The 17,497-nt window shown below is 37.6% G+C and overlaps 1 long non-coding RNA gene across 4 annotated transcripts in view; it reads left to right on the forward strand.

Moving 5' to 3' along the window:
• LOC309635287 overlaps nt 1-17,497 on the forward strand; it is a 215,808-nt gene that overhangs the window by 151,198 nt on the left and 47,113 nt on the right. The window contains exons 3-4 of one of the 4 annotated variants that reach the window (XR_014248724.1): nt 12,854-13,938; nt 15,977-16,141. This is a non-coding gene — a long non-coding RNA (uncharacterized lncRNA). Of the gene's footprint in view, nt 1-12,853; nt 16,142-17,497 lie in introns of all 4 variants that reach the window. The other 3 variants (XR_014248725.1, XR_014248723.1, XR_014248726.1) reach the window with 3 other exon arrangements.

Below are 17,497 nucleotides of genomic sequence, written 5' to 3' on the forward strand. Positions count from 1 at the left end.
GAGTGCTTCTTCTCCATACGCTCTTCGTGAACGCTGCTTCTGCCGTGTGGGTCATCCATGTTGCAAGCGTTGCCTGGACGGCATGTAAACATCTGGAGCACTCGATTGTATGAGGATTGGATTGAATAAAATCAATGCTGATAATGCTGAAAATATGTTCAAAACCAGCGCTCCCTAAGAAAGCTTTTATGCCTAGATTAGTATCAGTGTTTAATTGACGGACTCTTCACTTGGTTAATTACTCAGTCTATTGTGGCAGGGAGAGGGAGGAAACGACAAAAGCATTTGTGTTATGAATAGTTACCAATAAGGGAATCAAATGAGAGAGAGCTGAACACCCTGCTGTAGAATACTATCTTCCAGAAAGTCTTCCTTGTATAGGACATGATTTTATTGAATGACTGTCTTTACAAAAATGGAAATTGTTGAAATAGAGCCTGTCTTTTAAAACAAAAGTTAGAACCTTTGTGTTTTTAAGTGACTGTGGAGGGCAAACTCTGAGGTGAACAGGTTTTTTTTGCCTTCATGTACCTTTTGCTGTAAATAAAAGGACATAAGACACTGAGATATGAAAACACATTGAGGGACTTCCCTGGTGGCTCGGTGGTTAAGAATCCGCCTGCCAATGCAGGGGACACGGATTCAAGCCCTGGTCCGGGAAGATCCCACATGCTGTGGAGCAATTAGGCCTGTGCGCCACAACTACTGAGCCAGCATGCCACAACTACTGAAGCCCGCGCGCCTAGAGCCCATGCTCCTCAACGAGAAGCCACCACAATGAGAAGCCCTCGCACCGCAACAAAGAGTAACCCCCGCTCGCCACAACTAGAGAAAGCCCGTGCACGGCAATGAAGACCCAACGCGGCCAAAAAATAAATAAATAAAATAAAAATAAATAAATTTATAAAAAAACCCCACACGTTGCAGATTTATTCTTTGTACCTTTGAACTTCAGTATAAACTAAACCTTTTACACAAAAGGAAGCAGAAATTGGGATACTATGAAAACACATGCACACATTTATTCTTGATACCTTTAATTGATAATGCTATAATATATAACAGCTTTTTCTTTTCTAGAATGGAAGAATGTTATGGCAATCCATATTTCCTCTGCAATAACGTGATGACATTCAAAGACATTGAAAACATAAATGAGTTCAGAGAAGGTGTTACTCCTAGTGCGTCTTCTTTTCTGGTACCTCCTCATCAGTCTGACCTCTGAATGTTGTTGCTCCCAAGGCTGAGTCTAATGCTTAGCTCTTGGTCCTCTGATCTTTTCCTTCTGCACATACTTCCTTGGTGACTTCAGTCTCATGGCTTTAAACATCATCTATACACTGTTGACTCCCATGATTGTATTTCCAGCCTGTACCTCCTCCCTGAACTCCACATGGATGTCTATTGGGCATCTTAAACTTAACAATTTCAAAACTAAAACCATCTTGGTCTTCTTCCATTCTGCTCTTCCCACAGTCCTCCTGTTTACTACTCCATTTTCCCCGACCATCCTATCACTCCTTCAACTGAAGAAGAGCCCAGAAACATTGTGGGCTTTTAAAAAAATCTCTCACCACTGCTACTATTACACATTTATCCTTTCTTACCTGTATGTTACTCCAGCCCCTAACTGGGACCTCATTCCTATTCTCTTCTCCTCTTTCATACTATTTTAGTTTCCTTTTTCAAAAACCTAAACACTTTACAGATGCTACATCATTTTAATCCTCATAAAAACATTCTGGCAGGGGCATGATTAGGCCCATTTTATACATACAGAACCTGAGGATCGGAGAGGTGAAGGCATTTATAAGGAGCAGAACCAGCCTTTCTGATTCTTAAGCTTATATTTTTTTCTATTAAACCACATCATGTATTATATTTAGGACTTTAAACACCTGTTAATTTAATGAAAACATTAGTCAGAACAGTCATTTGCTGTCTCCAATGAGACTGATGGACGGAAGGCTTCATTTTTGAGTACTGGTTTTGTTAGAAACAAACCTCATCTAGACTTAAATAAGCCTGTGCTCCGTGTGGGCTGGAAGCCAAGCAAGTCACTGTCCTTTGTGGGGAGAGCAGCAGGAACATCAGAGAGGGAGCCAAGGAAAAGCAGGGGAAAGAGCATGACTTGGCTCTCCAGGCAAAACTTGATCTGTGCCACAGACGCTAATTCAGATGAATTTATGGTTTTTTTAAAAAAGATCACCATTAGTGCCAAAAATCAAAGCCAAAGACTCATGCCATGATGACTGATATGAGTGACACTACAGAACTCAACCATCAGGCAAGTCCTACAGTTTTATCCCAACGTGCGTCATACTTGGATTAATATTTGTTTAGGCAAGATGTTGATACTTATCTTTTTATTTCCTTTGGGAAAAGGAACGTCTCATAAGTCATCTAATTTGTCCTCTTTAATTTAGGCCTGGATTGATGTGTCTAAATCAATGAGTATCTTATGGGGGCTTAAAGATTTCTGGGCCAGAATTATTCCCATTATCATATTCCACCAGAATGGTGGGGAGCATTACATTGATCATGTGTTGATTTTTGTGAATAAAATGATGCTACCAGCCCACTCAAGTCAGGATTAGAAAACATTTAGTGAGCACTTACTGCATGCATAGTAGGTATTATTATTCCCACTTTGCAGATAAGAAAACTGAGACTCGGAAGGGTTAAAAAACTAGCTAACGTCAATGCCACTGGTTAGTTGCAAACATTCTCTTTGGGATCTACATCTGCAGCCTAGTGTTCTTTTCCTCTGAGATTATTAACATAAAAATCTAGCACAACAACAACAAAAAGTGAACACCTTGCATTTTAATGGCATTTTATTAATGTAGAAATGTAATTATTCTACTTTTGTGAACACACGATTTAATACGCAGTTGCCATCATATCACAATGTCACTTCTATGGAATCACACCTGTGACTTTGTCCACAGATAAAATATTATTCAGATGAAACAATAATCAAAGATAATATGCTTACTTTATCTTCTGTGTATCCCCATTCAGAACATTCTTTTTAATCCCTAAAAATAACTTTATTATTACTGAAAATGGAATTTCATATCCATCACATTTAAAGTCCAGCTTAAGGGCTTGAGCCACAAGCCACTTTAATAATAAAGATATCGCAGAATATTATAGGACCAGCTAATTGTCTAAAGAATATGTTGACACCATAAAATACCTTCTTAAAAGCAATAGATGCAAACCAAACTCTTTATCTAATTTGCTTATAGCACCTCTGTAATACATCATAATTTGACTCTAGGATATATTCAGATTTAAGACTTACTATGCCAAGATTGCAGTGAGATTTCCTAGATATTTATCACCAATGAGAGAAATGCCTGTAATGTCTATCCCAGAAATTCACACACGGAATTACAGTAACCTGCTGCTTATTACAGGTTAAGAGGCACGTACTTGTGGAATCCAATGCCTCAGTGACAGTTACGGTCATAATTTGACAGACACGACTGCGTTCCTTCCAGAGGCACGGTTCTTTATTTCAAAGCATGCAAAAAATGATAAGGTAAAAGAAGAGAAAAAAAAGATGTAGGAAAGAAGTCAAGTGAAAAAGTGATTGATAATGTTTGGTCGGTAGCAAAACCAATCACATACCAGTTCTGTAATTATTTCAAGTTACAATTTAAATATCTCAGTGGGTATTTGACTGATATGACTATAGTTGTCTATATACCCATTTGGGACCTTAATTACTTAAAGTCTAGAATTTTAATTCCTACACACACACATATACATATAACAATTAAATAAACTTCTAGACTTTTGAGTCTTGAATTTTCACCTCCTGTTCACTCCTCAGTCCTTACCAACAAGCTTATTTTCTCATCTGAGGAACAGAAACTGCTGATGTCAAAATCACTGATGTTGTCCATGTTGTCAGATCCAATTGACACCTCCCTGTCCTCATCTTACTTGGTTTATTAACAGCATTCAGTACAACTGACTACTCCCTCTTGTCTCAAACACTCTCTTCTCTTAACCTGTATGAAGCCATATGTTTCTGGTTCTAGAGATATTGTATGAGAGGCAATTTAGACTTTGATGCCAGACTGCCTGGGTTTGAATCTCAGCTCATACACTTACAGACTTCATAACCTGAACAGATTTGTTTTACTTTAGCTATAACTCACATTCCTTATATGTGCACAATGGGATGATAATAGTATCTGTCTGATTTGGTTATAAAGACTAAATAAAGTAGTATTTATAAAGCATTTAGAAAAGTGCCTGGCATATAGTGAGCACTATAAAAATGTTAAATATTTTTAGTGTTAGCTGTTCCTGACTGCTCCTTCTTAGTCATCTTTGCTGACTCAACCCAGCCTATAAACGTTGGCATCCCCTGGTGTTGGCTCTCCACCTGTGCCCTCTTCCAGTCCCATCGCTTCACATTTCACTTATTCATTGATGACTCTCAAATATGTGTCATCTCTCCTGTGGACTCTAGACTCTCAGATGCAACTGCTTAGCTCAAAATAGCCTAAACCATAGACAAATATAGTAGTTCATATAACAAGTTCTAAGGTAAAGTGGTTATAAACCACTCAATTGACTGAGCAGCTCAAAGATATCATTATATCCCTAGGGCCTTTCCATTTTTTCACTTGTTCATCAGCTAGCTCTCCTGGTTACAAGATGGCCACAGCAGTCGTGGCCATCACATTTAGACCTAACAATGTCTAATGCAGGGTTTCTCAACCTTGGTAATATGGATATTTGGGACTGGATAATACTTTGCTGTGGGAACTGTCCTATGCATTGCAGGATGTTTAGTAATATCCCTGGCCTATACTCACTGGATACCAGTAGCATTCAGATAGTGCCAAATGTCCCCTGGGATACAAAATTGCTCCCAGATGGGAATCACTAGTCTAAAGTCATCAAAGGAGCTAACTCCTTCTGTGAGTCTTTTATGAACAAGGGAACCTCTCCAAGAAAACTGCCTCTCAGGTCTCATTGTCTATGTCACTTATCCTAAACCAGTCACTAGCAGGGTAAGTAAGATTACTATGATTCATTGATAGTAACCAGCATTTTCTGGGAATAGGAATAGACATTTGAATAGAATTGGCTAGGTCTTCAAGGGAGAGCGGGGTGTTGGTAGGAATACGCAGTGGCTGGGTCCCACCCACTTCATCTTTGCACTGAGACTAAAAGTTAATCCATGCCTTTCTTATCTCAGCTCTCACCACTTTCTTCGTCACTCTGTATATTCCAGCCACACTGGTCTTCTTTCTATGCCTCAGGTACACATTTCTCATCCCTATTTTAAGCCCTTTGTATTTGCTAGTTGCTCTTCTTGGAATTCTCTTTCCCCAGAGCTTTTTATTAGTGATACTTTCTTGTCAATTAGGTCTCAGATCAAGTTATTACCTCCTCAGTGACTCCTAACCTAAATTAGCATCCTTCTGCCCAGTCACTTTCTATTAAAGCATCTAATTTATTTTCTACATGGTACTTACTGAAATGTACCTGTTCCTTTCTGAAATGTACCTGTTCGATGGTGGCTGCCCTCCAACAAAATGTAAACTTCTAAAAGCAGGAAATGTGTTCTTTCTTGTTTTTCATTGTATCCTCAGCACCTCTAACAGGACCTGGAATATTAGAAACTCTCAATAAATATCTCTTGTATGAATAAGTGAATCAGTGAATGAATACCTTAGAAATGTGTTCCTGAGCATATGGGAGGAAGCACTTGAAAAACTCTCAGAAACTGAGACTAGTTGGGGGACAGCTTAGTGTGATAATTTTCTATACTCAGTCTGGAAAGGGCTCATTTCATAGATTTGGGAATAGAAAAGATGCATAACCTGACTTCCACTTTGGGCCAAGATGGAGTAACAGGGACAGGATTTACCCTCCCACCTTAAACAACTAGAAACCAGGCAAAATATATGAAATAATTGGACACCAGACAGCACAGGGCAACAATTCTTGATAGAAGACAAGCCAATTAAAGGAGCCCTCCATGCCCCTGCTTAATTAACACCTGGAGAGTCTCCAGGCCACTTTGCAGGGAACGGGAGTCCAGGCAGATGCTGGTAGTTTCCCATATTTGAAGAGATGATGGGTTGGGAGTTTGGAGATAACAGAGAGAATTTGGGAGGTCTGCAGAAAGCACCCCCCCCCCATCTATACCCGAATAGTGATCACATGCATGTAAGGAAACTATCTGAAACTTGTGAGAGAAACAACCTAAAAGGAGCAGGTAGAGCAATCCTAGGAGCTCTCCCTGGGAATAGTATTATGTCCTAACAACCAAAATGTAAAACCTTGTGATATATGTGACACAGGGTAGACTACTCTGAAGGGTATTGCCTCAGTAATGCAGAAAAACTTGCCTGAGTCTAAAGGCTGCTCTACATGTGCGTAACAAAGCTTAAAGGCTGCATCATTTTACTCTCTCACCAGGAATGTATGAGGGTTCAGATTTCTCCACATCCTCACCAATATTTGTTATTGTTCATCTCACTGATTATAACCATCCTAATGTGTGTGAAATGGTGCTTTTGGTTTCGAATTACACTTCCCTAATGACTAATGATGCTGATGATCTTTTCATGTGCATATTTGCCATTGATAGATCTTATTTGCAGAATTGTCTATGCAAATTCTTTGCATATTTTTATGTTGCGTTGTAGGAGTTCTTTATATATTCTGGATACAGTCCCTTATCAAACATATGATTTGCAAATGTTTTCTCCCTTTCTGTGGTCTGTATAAAAACTTTTTTGATGTTGTCCTTTGAAGCACGTACGTTTTTAATTTAAGTTCAACTTACTTATGTTTTTCTCTTTTGTCACTTATGCTTTTGGTCATATCTAAGAAACCATTGCCTAATCCAAGATAAATCCAAGATCTTTTACACCTATGTTTTCTTCTAAGAGTTTTTTAAAATATAGTTTTAGCTATTATGTTTAAACCTGATCCATTTTTAAATTGTTGTAAAATATACATAACGTAACATTTACCATCTTAACCATTTTAAAGTCTACAGTTCAGTAGCATTAAGTATTGATACATTAATATTGTTGTGTAGCCATCCATCTCCAGAATTCTTTTCATCTTGCAAAATTGAAACTCAATACCCATTAAGCAATTAACTCCCCATCCTCCCCTCTCCCAGTCCTTGCAATGACCATTCCATTTTATAACAATATCACTTCGGTCTCTTGTGATTTTAGATTACTGTTTTTTCAAAACAGTTTTAATAAAGCTTTTAGGTTCCATTTTGAAATTTAGAAATGTCTCTTTTAGCAGGTTATTTTCTGGGGGTGATTTTAATAGAAAGCTAGTCTCATTCATTTCTGGTTGATTCTTAATGGTATGTATTTAATTTAATTTAATTATTTTTAAACAGCTTTGTTGAGTTATAATAGACATTTAGTTAAGTCATACATATTTAAAGTGCACAATTTGATAGTTTTTATATGTACAGTTGGCCCTCTGTATCTATGGGTTCTGCATCAGTGGATTCTACCAAACATGGATCAAAAATATTTGGAAAAAAAACTCCAAAAAGTTTCCAAAAGCCAAACTTAAATTTGCCACACACTGGCAGCTATTTACATATCATTTACGTTTATTCACAACTATTTACATAGCATTTACATTACTTAATTGTAAGTAATTTGAGATGATTTAAAGTATGAGAGAGGATGTACATAGGTTATATGCAAATACGACGCCATTTTATATGAGGGACTTGAGCATCTGTGGATTTTGGTATCCAAGGAGGAGTTCTAGAGCCAATCCCCTGAGAAGAATGAAACATGACTATATACACCCATAAAAACATCACAAAAATCAAGATAATAAACACATAAAACATATTTAAAAACCAAGATAATGAACATATCCATCATCGCCCATATTCTTCATGACCTTTGTCATTCCTTCTTCCTGGTCCTCCCTGTCTTCTCATCCCTATACAACAACTGATCTGCTTTCTATTACAATAGATTTATCTGCATTTTGTAGAACTTTATATAAACAAAATAATACAATACTTGCTCTTTATTGTCTGGCTTCTTTCACTCAGTATAATTATTTTGAGATTTATCCATGTTGTTGTACATATAAAAGTTCATTCTTTTTATTGCAGAGAAGTATGCCACTGCATGGATATGCCATAATTTGATTATCCATTCACCCGTTGATGGACGTTTGGGTAGTTTCCAATTATTGGCAAATAAATTTGCAATTTTTGACAAATAAAGCTGCTATGGATACTTGCGTCACACAAATCTTTATATAGTCATACGTTTTCACTTCTCTTCGATAAACACCTAGGAGTGGAATGATTGGGTTGTATATTAGATGATTGTTGAACTTTTAAAGAAACTGACAAACTTTTCCAAGCTGACTGTATTGTTTTCCATTCCTGCCAGCAGTGCATGAGGTTTCTATTTCTCCCACATCCTCATCAACAGTTTCTATGTTCCATCTTTCAGTATTAGATATTTTAATATGCTGCAGGGGCATGTCATTTCAAATGACATTTTCTTTGAATCTGTAGGTCTCTCTTCATACATTGCAGCTCTAAATAAAATATTTCAGTGGACAATTTAAAGCTACATGCTAAAGCATAAAAATGGAACTAAGGGCTGGAAACAAAGTCTATGAGAATGGTTATAATGAAGTCATAAAAAATTGATCACCCTGCCCAGTTATCTAATTCTTGAGATATTAGGGATTGTATTGAAACTCTCTTGTTTCTCAGATTATTTTTTTTTAATTTTTATTTTTTTGGGGCTGCGCGGCACGTGGGATCTTCGTTCCCCGACCAGAGATCGAACATGCGCCCTTGCACTGGAACATGAAGTCTTAACCACTGGACCACCAGGGAAGTCCCTGTTTCTCAGATATTCTGATATGAAAAATCAGGATGAAGAAAAACTGGAAACTCTCTCCCGACTTGGTTAACTACAGCATTAACATATTGAAAAGATACATGGTGGGAAGCTTTTGGAAGTTGTCTATGTGTGGGAGGTCTTTCTGACTTTTCTACAGTTTGTTTCTTAAGATTTATCCTTGCTATAATTAAGATATTCTCTAGGAGTTAGAAAAACAGTAAGATGAATCTAGGCTTTGTGAAATTGAGCTTTATCATACAGCATTGACAGCTTATTAGTGGAAATAAAGCTGTTTGCAATTTCAAACAGCTAACACTGTTAATTCAACCCTTTTATTAACCTTTCACTCCTTTCAGTCTCTTCAAACTTCTCTCAAGGATAAACATTTTCAAAGAACAATTAATGTTAAATATATGCTTGTATATTTATGTTTCATGATGATCATTACCAATGAAATTATAAATCTCCATTAAGCCTGCTCTATCAGGAGTGTTTTTTTTTCTTTTTTTCCCTTTGCTTCTTGCAGATTTCAACTGATTTCATTTTTACTTACTCTAATAATATATAGTTCAAATATATAATTTTTGCTCTTGTTCTATGCCGGGCACTATGCTGAGCACTTATAAACGCATTTTAAAATCTTCACAAAAATCCTCTGAATAGATATTAATTTTTAATTTTTTATTATTTGTATTATTATTAATATTATTCTAGAGTTTATCAGTACTAACATTAACAAAATGTTGAAGAAAAAACTGCTTTCACCTTCAATCGTCTTTAGGTAGATAATACGTCACCCCTCAGTATCCGTGGGAGATGGGTTTCCAGGCCCCTTGAGCCGGTGGATACCAAAATCCGCTGATGTTCAAGTCCCTTCCGATAAAGGGGCACGGCACAGTCAGGCCTCCGTTTCAAATGACAATCGATCCGCGGTTGAGTGAATGTTTGGGTGCAGAACTCGTGGATACGCAGGACCCACAGTGTATGTGTAACTCGTTCTTAAATTCTATAGTGCTTTTCTATATTGTCTTTTTCTTATCTTAGTTTCCAGGAATTTACTTTTATCTTCTATCTTGATAATCTCAACTTTAGGATTATATCCTCCTACTTTCCACTGAAAATAGAAGTCTTTCAGGTTCTGACCTGTACCTATTTCTGTTAGTGTTCATTTCTACTGGTGTCTCTATACTCCATAATTCAGGTTTTTAAAATCCCCTCAATGTCTTGGATCCCATGTATACAAATGAGAGACAATTTTTTAAAATTATATATTTATTTATTTATTTACTTATGGCCGCATTGGGTCTTCGTTGCTGCACGCGGGCTTTCTCTAGTTGCAGCGAGTGGGGGCTACTCTTCATTGTGGTGCACGGGCTTCTCATTGCGGTGGCTTCTCTTGTTGTGGAGCACGGTCTCTAGGTGCGCGGGCTTCAGTAGTTGTGGCACATGGGCTTCAGTAGTTGTGGCTCGTGGGCTCTAGAGCGCAGGCTCAGTAGTTGTGGCGCACGGGCTTAGTTGCTCCACGGCATGTGGGATCTTCCCGGACCAGGGCTCGAACCCACGTCCCCTGCATTGGCAGGCAGATTCTTAACCACTGCACCACCAGGGAAGTCCCGAGAGACAATTTTACATGGTCTGATCCTCAATTTCTCTGCTACAGTCTACACCCAAATATGCCATCAGGTATCTTGAACTTTTTCTATTCTTATATACAGAAACATTTCTCTTTGTCTTTCTTCTAAACTGTTCTTATCAGATTCACCACCTCTGTTTTAATCAGGTTTTGTGGGTCTTGAGGTTTATACAGTTTGGGGGGAGGGGCTCTTTAAGAGAGAGAATGCAAACTTCTGATTATAAATTAGGCAAATATTCAGAATGAGAAAAGCAATGACAACAAGTTACCAATGTTGAAAAGCTGACAAATATCACAAACACTACAAAACAAAAGAAAAACAACATATTATTTTCTATTACTTTGCCCAGTGTACTTTTATACATTTTCTCCTACTTTTTTTGTCTGTCTACTTATGGATCACCTAATTATATGCCAAGCAATTTAAAAATATATCCTGTAGACAGAGTAGAAAGGTAATTCAGTCTTTCTTCTAACATGGATGATAGAACTTTGTTTTTTATTATGAATTGTTGGGACATATAAAATATGTGAATTCCCACATGTACTATTTGCAGTTTTGACAAAAGTTTATACCCTACCTCTATAATAATTCTGATAAATTCTATTTCATGAGATTCCCATCTAAAAGGAAAAAAATATGTGGTGAATTTGTAATACTCTGTGCTGCATTACTGGGCAGTAATAACATTGTTTTCTGATGAGGTGTTAATGAGAACTGGATAAGAGGAAAAGCTTTCCATAACTAGATTCTACCTCCAAACAGTTCAAACCTTGCTACTCCTCCACCCCACACTGGGGACTGGCCTTGTAGGACACAGTCAGAGAATTGTCTCTGACAGTAAACGATTTTGATATTTTCTCTATTCCTGTCCCTCTGTGTCACAGCACCAGGTGAGTTGTCATAGTAGCAGAAGGAGTATCTAGGGCTTAGCTACACTCAAAAAGGGCTGAAAACCACATAACTGGATCTCATTAAACTGAAATTATTTCTTCAATTCAGCTTCCTGTTAGCCAGATTCCCAAAAAGCTCACAGCTACTCTACAATACCATCCCCAGCATGAAAGTAGGAGTAACTGAGGGAAAGTCAATGTGGAAAAGGATAGTAGTCTTATCTATTGTTGTTCAAATGTCCTCCTTTTGATAATTTTACAAAAACTGATGACATATACGCATTGCTAGAGTCACTCCCAGGATCTTGGAAGGGGCCTGTACCAGGGAGGGGCCCTGAAGTTTAAGCTTATGTGGCTTTTTGTAAATCCAGCTCTAGTCCTCAGTCAAGAAGCTTTGGAATAATAATTGTCATTCATCCACGACTGCCATTCCATTGCCAAATGTTGGTGCTCTTTTCTTCAAAGCATCACACAAAACTCTTATCTTCTCCCTCACGTGATCCACCATCTTTATTGAACACTTACTATACACTAGGCTTTGTGTCCGATTCTGGAAATACAATGATGGATAAGGTATGCATGGTGCTTCTCACAGAGCTGGACTCAGTGGCAATTACTCACCTATCTCTAGCTAGAACACCTCAGGTTTGCAGTCAGCTGTCAGCCTTCCTAGGCCCTGTCCCACTGTGACTGATTCTTTAGGCTACATTCCACCTAAGCCTTGGACCAGATTACCACACCACAACCCAGTTCATGGGACCATTGTGACTTTCCCATCACACTGGGCTTTAAGGTCAGATTCCTTATCCTCAGTTACAAGGCCCCTATTACACACTCCTGACTGATTCAGTGGGCTCGTATCATTGTGTGTTCCCCATCCCATTACCACTGTTCAGCTCATGAGAGCTTCCTTCTGCTGTTTGCCCTTTGCATCCAGATTATCCCTCTTCTGGGTTTTTATTACCTCACCTGCCATCCTGTGCAGAATGTTCCTCTCACACAATATAACCACTTCACTCAAAGCTGCCCATCATCTGGACAAAATCCTCTCTGAATCAAGTGAGATAGTTTATTTTCTTCACTTAACACATCCTTTGGGGGGAAAAAAACCCCATAAACTCCATTTTCTACATAAAATCAAATCTCTAATATTTATTTAGTCGAGCAGGAGCATGATACTATAAATTTGGTAATTTTTTTTTTAAATGTGTGGTTTTAGGTAATTCTTTTAATGTTAGCTTTCAGTTAAGAAATCATTACTTTTCTAACTAGAATTTTAGAGGAAAAAGACTTAGAAGTGAAATTTGGTGGTATTCATATGCAACAACAATATTTATTGTCTGATTCAGAGTTAGAGCTCATTCAGGTGGTATTTGGCTGGCTTTGTTAGGCTTGCATCCCAAATTAGCTTTGCTTTCCAATCCAGGTGTGGATATGTGAAATGACCATCAGCCAAATGCAGAAGGATGCACAAGTTGGCTGCAATACATGGTGACCTATCTAGTGGAAAGTTGAAACTTGACAGAGACCTGGAGGTGGGCTCAAACTCCACTCTGAGATGCATAAAAATCTGGTAAGAGGCACATTTAAACCTTGAGGGGAAATGATGAACTTGAAAATGTACTAAGTGAAAGGTGCAAAAAGCTCAACCCAACCTTCTTTGGAAAGGCAATCTCTGTCCTGGTGGGTTTCATAGAGTAACTCTAGTATCACTACTACAGCCTTGCTAATGACAGTTGGGGCTCACACGGACTGAGCCATAATCAATCACATGCAAATCAAATATTCCAAGTGTATAAACAATCTCTGTGAATCGATGAAATGTGTAGCCCTGAGGATGAGGGGATAACAGGTGTATAAGTCGCTGTTTGCTCAGAGCTGGTCACATGAAGGAGAAAGCAGTGATGTGTGCAGCTGTATTTATATCCCGTGTTCAATCATGGAAAATGCAGCATTCGATTTCATTGTCCACCGTTGAAAGTAAGTCTTGAATAATTCTTTTGGGAATCTCACAATTCATCTGGACACAGAATTCAGCCCTTCACCACTCAGCTCTGTGGGGTTTTAAAATGCAATTCCAGTCGGTAAATGTATTTTGAACTTTGTGAAGTCAAGGTAGTTAAGACACATGTATTTTGTGAGAGTCTCTTGGAAATAGTGGCACCATCCCATCTGAGCAGGCACAATGCCTCTCTTAACAGATGGCTGGGAGAGAAGGCAGCCAAAAGACCATGTATGAACAACAAATGTGCTTGCTAAGGGCGGGAGTCCAAGTGGTGAATGTCGAAATTGTTTTCCATCCGAAGCTTGCAGGCCTGTGGCACAGGGAGTGGGGAGTCAGTTGACTCTTGCCCACTAAAGCAAAATGACCAACAGCTTCCATGACTATAGGAAAAGAGACCAGCAGACTTGGGAGTGGCAAGTACTCATCGTCCTTGTACCCTTCTGTGGAAGTCTCTTCTGTCTGTTAGTACCGGACTTTATCTTGTGTTCATTTACACAAGCTAAAACGTGAGTGTCACATGTACATAGACAGTAAATTTGGCATCTCTCGAGATAAAAAGTATTTCCACTAGAGGCATCAAGTACAAAGTTATATTGCTTAAGAAGACAAGATATTATTTATAAGAAGGAAGCTGCCTTTGATTGTTGCTACGTTTCTTATTGTGCTTTAAACAACTTTCCACCAAATAAATGTGGATATGACTAGTTGATAATCTATCTGTCTAGTTCAAGTGCTGTAGGGATGTAGCAAGACATCTCAAGTCTTGCTGGCATACGTCAAGACTTCTGAAGTAAACAAACTGCAATGTATATGAATTTTGAGGCTATATTGTTAAGTGATCATTTTTACATTAATGAGAGTTTTTCGGTATAGTCTATGGATGGAATTGAAATTTTAATAGAAACATGATTTTATTGAAATCCAATGTCAATGAGTAAAGAGGGTATGGGGGTGTTTACATACATATGTTTATAGATGAGGATGTTTTCTATATGCAAATAACTACATATATACAAATATGAATATGAGAAAGTGTTCATGTTACTGGACTTAGCTATATTAATTCTTCACACAACTAGATTTAGTCAGTATTCACCTGAAATGCTACCAAAATGTGATAAAGTACAGAGCAATAAGGCAGATAACAGATTCCATCGTAAAATGAGGCCTTTGATCTTTAGACTTTTATTGTGGGACTCTTTAGTTCTTGGAAGCGAGTCTACTTTTCTAAAATTATTATATATTCACAATGAGTGAAGGTAAGAGGGAAGGAAGACCCATTTGGTGTCATAAAATCTGTGTGTAAGTAAGCCTAATACTACTTCTCAAGCAGAGATGCCCAACACCCCTCCTCCCGAAGAAGATTTAGGGAATAATCACTTTCAACCTAATCTTTATCAGATGGGCTGCACTCTCTACCGCATTATAACTGGGCCCCACTCACACTAAACACAAGGTGGATATAAAGGCCGTTTAAAAATAACATGTATTGTTATGTTTCAGATAAATGAGAATCTTTATATAAAATAGGGCTGGGTAATTGACTCAAGAATTCTCCCATCTGCTGAATCTAATTAGTACAGCAAACATTTATTGATTATTCTGACAATAATGCAGCTTTGTGAAATACATTCCTAGGAATTCTTTCCAGATTCTCTTGTCGAATTTTTTAGTTTGAGCCTTTAGGCTGAAAATCAGTCATGCTGACAACTCATGTTATTTAAATTAAAAAAAAATAATTTACCAAATCCAGAAATATATTCCCTTTTATCAAAACCTAAATGTTATTTATTCTGGCCGCATTTCAAATTTTTTTCATCTGTAGTTTAAAATAATGTAGTTTAAAATGACCTCTCAGTATTGTTGAAATAGCTGAATTCGTTGTTTAATTTCTAAATTAATTTAAATTTTATTCAGTTATAAAATATAGTTAAAGCTTATATAGCTCTGGAACCAAAATCACAGTTTTATGAAAGCAGAATATTTAATTTAAAATGCTGAAAAAAATCTACCGGGCTAGTCCAATGAGACATCAATGAGTTTGGATTATTTAATAATTGGGGCCATGTTGCCCTCTACTGACAGTATTGGAGAACGTGCTTTATTTACTCATTACTCTCATTACCTAGCACAAAACCTGTTAATTTAGGCTTCTGTTTTCAATCCTGGTTGCATATTGGAATCACCTGAGAAGCTTGTAAAAACAATCCCCATTCCCACCACCTGATGAAGATTCTGATTTATTCACCTACGGCCTGGCATGAGTCGTTTTTATAAGCTCCCCAGGAGATTCAAATATGCACCATGTTAAGAAATGCTAGTTGAGGCACAGAAATAAAGTATTCCCAATAAAAAAAAGTTGTACCCCTGCCCCAGAGCATTTAGCATACCAGTGATCACTAGTCTCTGTCATCTGTTCTGCAGTGCCATTGTCAGAGACACGGATTCTAGTCCAAAATTTTCCCTGATTAATCATGGGCTAGGTCACCACATGGGCACAGCAGCATGTGAAACATGCATGCAGAAACACACATACATTCACAGTTGCAGGAGCTGCTCTTCCTGAGAACTTCCAACCAAAACACAGCTTCATTCCTATAACTAAGAAGGCTTTAAAACTGATGCCAACCTTCATGGGAAGAAAGGCAAACAAAACTGGGAGGATGGCGTTGAAAGTGAAAACAGGAACGGGAGCTTTTTTATCACGAGGTAGGTGTGTGTGTGCGTGTCTGTGTCTGTGTCGCTCTGTTTGTGTCTGTGTGTCTGTGATTCCTGTCTTCCCCTTTGGAATGTAATTCCAAGAAGAAAGCGATTTTTATATGTTTTAGGGCAATGCCTGGCACGTAGTGGGCCCTCAATGGACATTGTTTAATGGGTGACAAATAAATAAATGAGTGAGTAGGCTTATATGTGAGACCGAGAGAGAGTTTGATTATGAATAAATGTTCAAGGATACTCAAAAAAGAACAGGTAAACCCAAGCTGGATGAAAGAGGAGACCTATCCAACTAAAAGATTGAAAACTTATATCACTGTAAAAAATGATAGAATGAGAATAATAAAAAAAGCAAATTTATAATTAATTTCTGGTAACCTATGAATTGTGTCAAAACCCAACCATTCCAAGACCGGCCTTAGAGGTTATTTAAGAACACAGGACTAGAAACAAAACTAATCTGTCACCTTTGGAGCATTTTAGGGAACCCAACTCATTATTTTGATAACTTGCAAATAAAGAGAATCAGTCATTTATTTTGCCTTTCCTATGCAAACTATATCACCGGATAACCAAATACAAGTATACTTCTCTAGAAGTATTCCAGTTAAATGAATAAGAAAGTATATAATTAGAATATCACAGTGAATTAATGTTTTAGGCATTGAGCATCAGTAGCTGCTAACAGGACAAAAGGAGTGACAACCAGACATTAGATGCCTCTGGATAGAAGAACACACCGCCTATGAAGCAGTATTGCTCAAAAAAAAAAAAAAAAAGAACCTAAATCTGGCAAAGCTCTAGGTCCAATTACCAATATACTGAAGCCCAAACTTATGAAGCTATATCACAGAGATGCAATCAGCAAAATTCAGAATGGAGGAAATTCTATAGGACAAACAACCTGGTTTCATTAAAAATAAACTGCAGGAAAAGAAAGAGTCGGAGGAGGAATCTATTGATTAAAATACCTTAAAAGACATATCAGCCAAACACAATGTGGGGACCTTATTTGGAACTTAATTCAAACAAGCAAATTATTAAAAAATTAATGACATTTATGGGCAATTGGAATTTAAACATTTACTGGATATTCAGTATTAAGAATTTATTAATTTTTAGGTGTAATGATGATATTATATGGTCATAAATAGTCCTTATCTTTTAGAACAAATACTGAAGCATTTGTGAATGAATTAAAATGTGTGAAATTTACTTGACAATAATAGGACAAGGGGAAGCTGATGGGGGTGCAGACACTTAGGATTGGCCGTGTGTTGATAATTGTGGAAGCTGTGTGGTAAGTACGTGAAGGCGAGTACTATTTTTTTTCACTTTTGTATAGGTTTG

Source organism: Balaenoptera borealis (genome assembly GCF_965194805.1).
Source record: "Balaenoptera borealis genome assembly, chromosome: 9".
NCBI classification, from domain to species: domain Eukaryota; kingdom Metazoa; phylum Chordata; class Mammalia; order Artiodactyla; family Balaenopteridae; genus Balaenoptera; species Balaenoptera borealis.